This window comes from Hordeum vulgare, chromosome 7H (assembly GCF_904849725.1).
Source record: "Hordeum vulgare subsp. vulgare chromosome 7H, MorexV3_pseudomolecules_assembly, whole genome shotgun sequence".
Taxonomy (NCBI): Eukaryota; Viridiplantae; Streptophyta; class Magnoliopsida; order Poales; family Poaceae; genus Hordeum; species Hordeum vulgare.
Window position 1 is genome coordinate 625,761,687 of NC_058524.1, and position 9,939 is coordinate 625,771,625.

Here is a 9,939-nt window from a genome sequence, read left to right on the forward strand (position 1 = left end):
ACCATAAATTAAGGGGTTTGCGGGAAGAGAGAGATGATAGTATTGACACTTGAACACCTCATCCCTAGCAAATAACAGGCATGTCTCTCTTGCCTATTACATGGATTTGCTACACCTACTCCCTACATTCCTAATTATAAGTCTTTCTAGAGATATCAATAAAAACTAAATACAGATGCATGTAGACATATTTTAGATGATAAATTCACTCATTTTGCTTTGTATGGAGTCTACATTGAAATCTCTAAAAAGACTTATATTTAGGAACGGAGGGAGTAAATTACAAGGGCATGGATGGTGTGGTAATAGTAATATATAAAAACGACAACACATGGTAACATAAGACTTATGTTGCTTAATCATAGGCAAAGAGGTAACACAAATAAAGAAATTGGGAGGAGTTAAAGTGCAATGGGCCTAGGAATCGAAGTGGCAGCTTCCCTACTTAAATACGCTTTTACTCACTCATTTGTCAGAATCCTTCACTGCTCGAATTCTGAAGTAAGTTTATTTCCCAGACAGCAGCTTTCCAGAGGCAGAATTGGGCAACCATCCCTCACAAATTTGGAGGGCTATCCTAGATGGAAGGGAGATTTTTAAACACGGGGCTATCAAGAGGATCGGGACTGGTCAAGGGACACGCATATGACGATCAAACTGGCTTCCCAGAACAGGGAATATGAGGCCGATAGTGGCACTGGTAAATGATCCTCCAAACTGGGTTTCAGACCTGATTGAAGCCACGACAGCAACATGGAAGGAGGACCTGATTCGTTCGGTTTTCCTACCGGTAGACGCTGAAACTATCCTAGCAATTCCATTGTGCACGATACCGATTGCTGATTTCTGGGCTTGGTCGCACGAAAGAACTGGCCGCTTCTCCGCCAGTTCAGCATACAAAATGGTGATTAATATCAGGGAGAATGGTGCGAATGGAAATGTTGGTTCAACTGGGGCTCAAGGGGCTCCAGAAGGTAAAGCATGGACATCTCTGTGGCATACTAAGGTCCCTTCGGAGATCAAGGTTTTCCTGTGGAAGTTGGCTAGGAATTCGATGCCATCAATGGATGTGCTACACCATCGCCATATGGCGACGACAAGACTTTGTGCCCTTTGTGGTCAAAATGATTCCGGGAGACATGCAATAATGTAATGCACCATGTCGAGGTGTATTTGGGCTCTCTCTGATGAAATGTTGGTTGAGACGATCAACCAGAACAATGAACCCAATGCCAAGAACTGGATCTTCGTTATGCATGATCAATTAACACAAAAACAGTATACCCTACTAGTGGTCACTTTGTGGGCAATTTGGAGGGCTAGAAGGAAGACGATTTACGAAGACATCTTTCAAAGCCCCCAATCGGTAAATGAATTCATAATCTCATACATCAATGACCTCTCTTTGACAGAGACTAGGGGATCTTCCTTGCAGTCTCATTCTATACAACGGACGGGGGGATGGATCGGCCCTCCGGAGTCTTATCTGAAGATCAATGTAGACGCTGTTGTATCACTACTACATCAAGTATGAGAGAGAGAGAGGTGATAGTATTTTTTGCGGGAAGAGAGAGATGATAGTATGACACTTTGAACACCTCATCCCTAGCAAGTAACAGGTAAGATAATTTGTGTACCGTAAATTAAGGGGTTTGCGGGAAGAGAGAGATGATAGTATTGGCACTTGAACACCTCATCCCTAGCAAATAACAGGCATGTCTCTCTTGCCTGTTACATGGATTTGATGCACCTACTCCCTACGTTCCTAAATATAAGTCTTTCTAGAGATTTCAATAAGGACTAGATACGGATGTATGTAGACGTATTTTAGATGATAGATTCACTCATTTTGTTATGTATGTAGCCTACATTGAAATCTCTAAAAAGATATCTATTTAGGAACGGTGGGAGTACATTACAAGGGCATGGATGGTGTGGTAATAGTAAATATATGAAAACGACAACACATGGTAACAGAAGACTTATGTTTCTTAATCATAGGCAAAGAGGTAACACATAAATAAAGAAATTGGGAGGAATTAAAGTGCAGTGGGCCTAGATTCCTTAGCAAGGTACTAATCTGTCAACAATGGTTGAAGCGTCTCAACTCCTAACAGGGGAGCCCGCATTGCTTATGTTTGATCATAACGAGAGGATCTCGTGAGGGTACAAGGAGTTTGGTTGTTATCGGTTACATGATCTCAACTAGAGATAAAGGGATAAGGACAAGAAGGTTTAAACCTACAAGAGTATTTCTAGTCTAACATACCGCATAAGACAAGCCTCGGGTACATAATATATCATGTTTAACATCCTCCCTTAATCAAAACTTCTCAAGTTAAGATTACGAAGAAATTCCTCAAATGATCTTGTACCCAAGGCTTTTGTGAACCCATCAGCAACTTGATCTCTAGAGTGCACAAACCGAATGTCCAGTTCCTTATTAGCAACCCTCGCCCGCACAAAATGATAGTCTATCTCAATATGCTTCGCCCTAGCATGAAAAACAGGATTTGTGCATAAGTAGGTTGCACCAAGGTTGTCACACCAAAGACATGGAGTTTTAGTGTGATGAAGGCCAAGCTCCTTAAGCATTGCTTTAACCCAAATAATTTCTCTTGTTGCATTTGCCAGTTTCTTATATTCTGCGTGAGTGCTGGATCGAGAAACTGTAGCATGTTTCTTTGGACACCATGAAATAAGATTGGGTCCAAAGAAAATTGCAAATCGACCTGTTGACCTTCTGTCATCTGGATTGCCTGCTCAATCAGAACCATAGAAGGCACTCACTAGAGTAGATGATGACTTGCTAAAAGTTGGTCCAACACTCAAGGTATTTCTAAGATATCTCAATATGCGTTTTACAGCAGCCCAATGAACAATAGTGGATGCATGAAGGAACTAACAAACTTTATTTACTACAAAGGAAATGTCTGGTCTAGTGAGAGTTCAATACTGGAGTGCACCAACGAAGCTTCTATACTTGGTACCATCCTCTTGATTTAAGAGTTGTCCTTCTGCAAGAGAGAGTTTCTCTGAACTGGACAATGGTGTTGGTGAGGGCTTACAACTTTGCAACCCAACTCTTCTCAGTAGATCAGTTGCATATTTTTCTTGGGAAAGATGAAGATCACCTTCACTATTTTTCTTTACCTCAATACCAAGAAAATAGTGTAAATCTCCTAAGTCCTTGAGAGAAAATTCTGAGTTCAAATCTAGCAATAGAGCATTAATAGCTTCTTTTGGGGAACTTGTAACAATGATGTCATCAATATATATAAGCACAAAGATTGATGTATTCACTAGTCGAAAATAAGGCTTGCTCCTCGAAAATAAGGCTTGCTCCTCCAATTGCACCTCCAATGATGTCATCAATTAATAGCTTTTTTTCTCTCTTGCTCCTCCAATTGCGTAGATCCAACAGTGCAACACTACAACTATTGCGAGCTTTTCTTTCTCTAACTTCTCCCAATTGTGCATATCCCTTGGTGCAACACAACAAGTATAGACGATTAACGTATATTTTCCATGCCTTCTCTTCTATGCAGTGGTCTGATGGTGTCACTTCTCTTTTCCATCCATCCGATAATTTTAATATTAAAAAACAAGTCCGCTGCCACATCTTCTTTTCTGTTGCTTCTTCCAATCCCATGGATCCAGTGGTGCGATGAAAGAAATGACGACACAAAATGTATATTTTTTCAGCCCCTATACTTTTGTCTGAGTTAATTGAGTTAATTTTTTCATCCAAACAGATCATTTCAATTTTGAAAAAAATGAGTCCCTGACATGCCTTCTTTTCTCTTGTATTTCTGAACCGCACCCATCCATCGTTACATGCAGTGAGTATGGATGAACAACCTATATTTTTTCATGCAATTTCCTCTTCTCAGTGGTCCGGTGGTGCAAGTAACATAGGATTATCAATTGGTAAACCCACCGAGAGAATCATGCGGCAGCATGTCTCTCAACACGTGGAGCTTGGTGCATAGTATGAGGTTGTCCCGAGTCCCATGTTGGGGAACGCAACAGAAAACAAAAAAAAACTCTAACCTACGCACCAGCCTAGGAGCACTATGAAGATGCATACAAGGTTTGATCATATCGTTACCAACTCGTAGCACATCGAAATTAGATTCAGCGAAGATCGTTGGTGCAGATGCCCGTAGTTAGGATTTTACAATGTCCCAACAACGAGGGTGTTCTCCCTCCGACAGCCCCTCGGGTGGTCTCTTAGACAATCCGTCGGGAGGCTGTCGGACAAAACCTCGAACATCCATAATGAAGATGGTAACATGAAAGAATCAAGTGTATGCAGCTGCCCGCCGAAGGTCGAGATTGATGGCCTGAGCGAGTTCGGCGTCCCTTTCATTGGCGTTAGACCTCCACCACAAACACAGATACCGCCACACTTTATCAGAGAAGGAACCAACGCCGCCACTCACCTCACCCCAAACAGAAGAAGAAAGAAAAGCCACGTCACCCAGCGGCAAAAGAAAACAACGCCACGTGTAGAAGCTAACCGACGAAGCGAGACCTGCTAAAGATACACTTACAAAGGTAGCTGACACGGCAGCCCACACCCATCGATCAACCAGGAGGCTGTTTTAGGAGATGACACTGCTACGTACCTTTGGTCAGAAATGGTGGTCCAACGCCAAGTGTCAATGAAAAAAAAATCATGAGAACGTGCCCAGTTGTTTTTTTTTCTTGAGAAGGTTGTGTATGGTTCGGTAGGTCGCGTGGTTCTCACCGAAAGTCGCTAGTACGTAGTACTTTACTTGTTTTTTCATTAGATTTCGATTAGACACCTAGGTTAGCTAATGGGCCCCGGACGAGGGTGGTCCAGCGAGCGTTTAGCACGCCGCTCGGTTCGCCGAAGCTTGTTTAATTAGTACCACACTACAAGCTTGGGTGGCAGCTTCCCTGCTTGAATACGGTCGTACTAACCCTGTTATCACCGACGATGCGGTCACGAATCAGTAAGCGCTGGTTCACCGGGTCTGCGGAACTTTATATTTATTTCCTTTTTAACTTCCTTTTTCGTTTTATGCAAGCACCTTTCAAGTTCGTAGACATTGTTTTGAAATATTAAAAAATGCAATCATGAACTTTTTTAAAAGTCATAAACATTGTTTTGAAATCATGACATTTTTAAAATTCACTAACATTTTTTAAAACTGTGGATATTTTTTGAAACTCATGAAAAAATAGGACTGGGGAACATTTTTTAACATTTTAGAATATTTTCATTATTCAAGAACATATTTTGACGAACATGTTTTTTATTTCGTGAATGGTTTTTGAATTCCTGGACCTGCGAAGAAGTTGCTAATTGAGTTCCTCGGCCTTCGAAATCTGAACAAGTTGTGGGAAATATGAACAATTTACCATAGGATTTTATTACAGGAAAAACTAGGGAAAACATAACCAACATAACAACAACGAAAGAAGGCAAGCTATATAGAGATGAGAAGACAAAAGACATGTTCACGTAGGATCCAGAAAAGAGCATATGTATAACCGTTCTACAAAGACAAGGTATCACACGGAGCAATGAGTAGAAACGAAACATATCTAGGAGAGAAACTATAGCAAAAATGTGTGATAGGAATTCAAAGAAGAAGCAGATGAGTACGTACTGAGTTGCAGCAGCAGGACTACGTACTGTGATCGAAACTATAGTCGTCGTCCGGGAAGAGATCGTCGGTGTCCGTGATGGAAGCCAGTAGTCACGCTGAGCGCTCCCCAAAAACCTTATCGCCCTTCTCCCGTACAGGACTCGAAGAGACGGAGTTTCGAAGGCCTAAACGTTGAGCTTCTCCGAGTGGCCTTTCATATACCAGTCGTGCGTGGCAAAAATTTAGTTCGGCTCGGCTCATTCCCGCGGCGCGTCGTGACGAGCGCGAGGCGGGCGGAGGAGGAGGAGCGCGCGTGTATGTCTTTCTTGTTCTCAAGCTCATACATGTGTGGAAACATCCTCCCTTATAAGGAGGTCCAACTCCCACTAAAGTAGCAATGTGGGACTAAACATTTCCACCTCTTGCGTTGCACAAATGGGCTGCGTGGGCCTCTAGGATTTATTAGGAATTTCTGAAATTACATATTGGGCTGGCCCATAAATATACAAAATTCCAGCAATCCCCACCAGATCCCAGGGGCACACAAAATTTGCCTTTGGTTCCAAAACACTGTTTTATATACTGATACTGCAGTGGAGACTGTTAAGTTGAACTTCCACCTAGAACTCTATGCTACACTAGTAAGCAACTTGAACAGTGGACTAGGCCTTGAACTGCAAGTTTTCTTCGAATCTAGCTTCACACAGATCCTTGACCGATACTAAGCTGCCGTGGGACTTCCCCGCGGATGGAGCTTATGCGTCATACTCCAAGACCTTTCGTGAGTATACTAGAGAGCACCCTACTCTCATAGATTGCGATGTTTAACAATCTGACTCATATAGGTATGTTCTTCAAAAGATGTTCTGCAGGACAACATCTCTGCTTCAGTAAGCAACTTAGAACATATTAAGATGTATATCAACCTGCCATGCAGTTTAGAAAAGTATTGCATCTTCATGGAGTGGTACCATTAATGATAAGGATACTTTCCTCTCAGTTGACCAACATCTTATCTTCCACATCTAATTCACGGGATCTCCGATCACAAAGAATAGGTTACCACTGTGAACAACTCAAATTGTGGGTCTCATACCCATCTCCCTCGATGCATTATCTATCACATTACGTGATAGACCCTTAGTAAAAGGATCTGCCAAATTTTTAGATGTTTGGATATAATCCAATGCAATAACTCCGGAGTTTCTCATTTTCCTGACAGATTTTAACCTTCTCTGAATGTGTCTTGATGACTTCATGTTATCCTTTGAGCTGCTCACTTTCGTGATCACAGTTTGATTGTCACAGTTCATAAGGATACCAGGTACTGGTTTCTCTACAACCGACAAGTCACTCAAGAGCCGACGAAGCCAATCTGCTTCGACCGTAGCTGTATCTAGTGTTGTGAGTTCTGCTTCCATTGTTGACCTTGTTAAGATCGTTTGCTTGCAAGACTTCCAAGAAACAGCGCCACCTCCAAGAGTGAATACATATCCGCTAGTGGCCTTTATCTCATCAGCATCAGAGATCCAATTTGAATCACTATACCCTTCAAGCACCTTTGGGTTTCCAGTATAGTGAATTCCATAATTTGGAGTGCCTTTCAAATAACGCAAAACTCTCTCTAGAGCTTTCCAATGCACATCTCCTGGTTTTGAGACAAACCGACTCAGTTTGCTAACAGCAAAAGAGATGTCAGGTCTTGTAGCACTGGCTAAGTACATAAGCGAGCCAATAATCTGAGAATATTTCAATTGATCTCTAGCAATTCTTCGATTCTTTCGAAGCAGCACGCTCGCATCATATGGTGTGGGAGAGGACTTGCAGTCACTATACCCAAAGTGACTCAAGATCTTTTCCACATAATGAGATTGACGCAATGTAATCCCACCATCTTCGTCTCTCAACAACTTGATGTTCAGAATGACATCAGCCACTCCTAAATCCTTCATCTCAAAACATTGAGATAGGAAATCCTTGACCTCTTTAATAACATTCAGATTTGTTCCGAAAATCAGTATGTCATCAACATACAAGCAAAGGATAACTCCCTCGCCCCCACCATGGCGATAGTACACACATTTATCAGCTTCTTTACTACAAAGCCTGCAGTAGTTAGAGTTCTTTCAAACTTCTCATGCCACTGCTTTGGTGCTTGCTTAAGTCCATATAGAGATTTCAGCAACTTGCATACTTTCCCTTCCTGACCATGTACTACAAACCCATCTGGTTGTTCCATGTAAATTTCCTCATCCAACTCTTCATTTAGGAAAGCAGTCTTAACATCCATTTGATGAACGAGAAGACCATGTGAGGCGGCTAGTGAAAGTAGTACTCGAATAGTGGTCAGTCGAGCCACGGGTGAGTAAGTATCAAAGAAGTATTCACCTTCCTTTTGGGTATAACCCTTAGCCACGAGCCGTGCCTTGTACTTTTCGATAGTACCATCAGGCCTAAGCTTCTTCTTGAATACCCATTTGCATCCTATAGGTTTGCACCCATAAGGACGATCACTGATCTCCCAAGTTTCATTTGCCAAGATGGAATCCATCTCACTACGGACTGCCTCCTTCCAGTAGTCAGCATCTTCAGACGCATAGGCCTCTGAAATAGAACTGGGAGTGTCATCTATGAGATACACAAGAAAATCATCACCAAAGGACTTTGCAGTCCTCTGTCTCTTGCTCCTGGTAGGAACTTCATTGTTCTCCTCCACAATATTTTCAAAGTGTTCCGTCGAAATGATAGGTTCAGTAAATGTGACTAATTCATGGTTTGATGAATTAGGCATCTCCTGATTAGATGAGGTAGTTGTATCCTTCATGGGAAAGATATCTTCGAAGAAAGTCGCATCATTCGACTCCATGATTGTACCGACATGCATGTCGGATTCCTCAGATTTTACAACCAAGAATCTATATCCAATGCTATGAAAAGCATATCCTAGAAAAACACAATCCACAGTTTTTGGTCCTAGCTTGCGCTTCTTTGGGATTGGCACATTGACTTTTGCCAGACAACCCCAGGTTCGTAGATAAGAGAGTTTTAACCTTTTCTTTTCCCATTCCTCGAATGGAGTTATCTCTTTGTTCTTTGTGGGAACTCGATTTAGGACATGACATGCCGTCAATATCGCCTCCCCCCACCATGCCTTGGAGAGACCTGATGTGTCTAACATGGCGTTAACCAAATCAGTTAGAGTACGGTTCTTTCTTTCGGCTATCCCATTTGATTTAGGTGAATAGGGAGGCGTCCTCTCATGGACTATACCATGTTCCGCACAAAAAGAATCAAATTCATTTGAGAAATACTCTCCACCACGATCGGACCTAAGCCTCTTGATCTTTCGATCAAGTTTGTTTTTTGCTTCAGCTTTATAGATCTTGAAAATTTTAAAAGCCTCATCCTTAGATTTCAAAAGATACACTTGGCAGTATCTAGTGGAGTCATCAATTAGTGTCATGAAATATTTCTTTCCACCTTTTGTCAAAATACCATTCATTTCACATAGATCTGAATGTATGAGTTCTAATGGTGCAAGATTCCTTGTTTCGGCAGTCGTGTGAGACTTACGAGGTTGTTTGGCTTGCACACAAACTTGACACTTAGATCCCTTGACGGTGTTAAAGCTAGGGATTAAGTTCAATTTGACTAGTCGCGACATGCAACCAAAGTTAACATGACAAAGACGTGAATGCCACACATTTGATTCACTATTGTTGTAAACATGATTAACAACTTTATTGCAAACATCTGCCAAGGATAAACGGAACAGGCCTCCTGACTCGTAGCCCTTACCAACAAAAGTTCCATACTTGGATATTACAAATTTATTAGACTCAAAGACAAGCTTGTAACCATCTCTACACAAAAGAGATTCGCTAACAAGATTTTTATTGACGGAGGGGACATAATGCACGTTCTTCAGCCGCATGACTTTTTCCGAAGTAAACTTCAGATCGACCGTGCCAACACCACGAACAGAAGCAGGTGAACCGTTGCCCATTAGGACGGTGGAAGTCCGTGTGGACTGATAAGATGAAAACATGGAAATATCACCGCATATATGCACATTAGCACCCGTCTCAATCAACCAATCGGGAAAATGATATACTGAAAGAATAGTGGGTAATATACCATACCCAACATCCTCCACGTCAGTGTCAGCAATGATGACATTAGCAGACTTGCCGCCTTTCCCATGTTGACGCTTGTCATAACGATTAGGACAGTTAGGTGCCCAATGATCAGGATCTCCGCACACATGACAAACACCTTTCTTCTTGTCATTCTTCTTCTTGAAGTTGGTGTGTTGTAC